Here is a 2,500-nt window from a genome sequence, read left to right as displayed (position 1 = left end):
GAATATTTATCTATCGAGATATATAGTTTAAAATATTCATATCATTTTAAGCTACTATATTCTTGTTAATTATTCTTTAGTAAGACGTTTTGTATATTTATAATTTTTTTCTATATTTCGTGAAAAAATTCTCTTTGAGATTGTTTCTATTTAACTGTAAAAGTAAATCAAAATAAACACTCTAATACGAGATGTAATTACCAGATATATTTAAGGACATTTACATCGGAAAAAGTCGTCATATTTTCTTTTTACTATTTATACGAACAGAATATTGTCAAAGCATATCAATATACATGTGTAATTAAAATATTTATCCATTGTGTTTTGAAATCCTGGCATTCTTGTCAGTATCACTTTAGTAACTATCTTTACTGCTTTTTTTATTATCAAAAATATATTTTTTAAGTTTTCTATATTTTGGAGAAACGTGTATTGTAGTAAGATTCACTATGCATCTATTCAGCTTCCAATTTAAGCCTAAGTAAACTCCCTGAAATAAAAAAGTAAACTCACCAGATTTATCTCAATGAAACTTTTGCATATGTAATCCTGCGGCAAATCCTAACAAAACGGGAGAAAGTATTTTTTTTTTTTTTATCATCTACGCGTTTAAAATATTTAGAATATAAGGAAAGCTGAGTATCCTGGAAAACCTATTTGTTCAGATAAATATTAGAAATGGGATGATAGTTTTCAAAATTGCCATATTCTCTGTAACTGGCCTTTCCATACAAACTCCGTAATTCATTTCCTTCCTAATACTCTTCAACTCCTTTGTATTATTTTTCTTTATGTTTTAGGGTTCATGTAGATATTATAAACTATCACTCATTTATTCTGCTTACAAAAAAAACCTACACAAAATCTCTAAAGTGAGAAGTAAAGTCACCATATCAGCTTCCATTAAATTTCCTGTTTACGTTGTTTCTCTTTGACCAAAGATAGTTTTCTTTTTTCTTTCCTCTTTTTTTCTTATTTTAGTTTTCCTTTATTATTTAGATGTACAGAGTATTTATATAAAATATGTAAGACTGTACATCAATAAACTTCAACTTATACATGTGAAGGCCAGATTTCAATGTAAACTTCTATCTTCATGGTGTCCAGTCAAGATAAATGAACACCCTTGTATAAGATAAAATGTTTGTTTTTTTATCTTATAAAGTTTTTATATATATATATATATATATATATATATATATATATATATATATATATATATATATATATATATATATATATATATATATATATATATATATATATATATATATATATACGGGGATGGGACCATTCGCCGCTGCCGATTCGCCGCCGACAGTTAGCCACTGACAGTTAGCCACCGCCCATTCGCCTCCGATGCCATTTCACCACCACCGATTCGCCACCGGCGAAAAAAATAAGTGCTCCCATTATACGCATATGGGGCAATCGTTTTTTTTTTTTCGATAACTCTGAAAATTTAATAATTTGATAATTTTATAGTTTAACAAGGTCCTTTGCTTAGATTGTTTACAAGCATAACAAGTCTGTTTACTTTTTTATTTAAAAAAAGAGTAAATATTTTCTTAATATTTTTATCAGTGCAGAAGAATCACAAGAAGTACCTAGTGTTCTTATAAATGAATGTATATCTGGTGTGCCTTTATCAGTGCAAGCATCATTACCAACGTTGGACAGCAAGAAGAATATAATTAGACGAAAAAGAAATTATATTGTAGTTTGGCAAAAAAACTTGCTGGTGAAATAGAGTTTCTAATTTTTTTTAGATGCAAACCAATAAAATTTCTTTACTTGTTCGTTAACAATAAAATGTTTGAATTACTTTTAACTTTTTTTACATAATAAAATGGTCATATTTTACATTTCTTTTATTTACACTTTGCAGTAGAATAGTTAAAACTGCCTAAATAAAAGATAACTGCTGAGGGGAAACAGAATAAACAGCCGTAGTTATGTTTCTGGTGTTGAAATGTCCCGGTGGCGAAATGGTCCAAGTGGCGAAAAGCTGGTGGCGAACTGGCGGTGGCTAATCGTCGTCGGCGAATGAGCAGAGGCGAATCGTCACCAACCCATATATACATATATTTATTTATAAAAATAATTATATGCATACGTATTTATATAAGTATATATACTGTATATACATGTACACACACATATATATACACACACACACACACACACATATATATATATATATATATATATATATATATATATATATATATATATATATATATATATATATATATATATATATATATATATATATATATACATATATATATATATATATATATATATATATATATATATATATGTATATATATATATATATATATATATATATATATATATATATATATATATAAGTGTGTGTGTGTACATGTATATACAGTATATATACTTATATAAATACATATGCATATAAATATTTTTATAAATATATATATATATATATACATATGTATATATATGTATATATATATGCATA

This window comes from Palaemon carinicauda, chromosome 16 (assembly GCF_036898095.1).
Source record: "Palaemon carinicauda isolate YSFRI2023 chromosome 16, ASM3689809v2, whole genome shotgun sequence".
NCBI lineage: Eukaryota > Metazoa > Arthropoda > Malacostraca > Decapoda > Palaemonidae > Palaemon > Palaemon carinicauda.
This window is presented reverse-complemented; position numbering follows the sequence as displayed.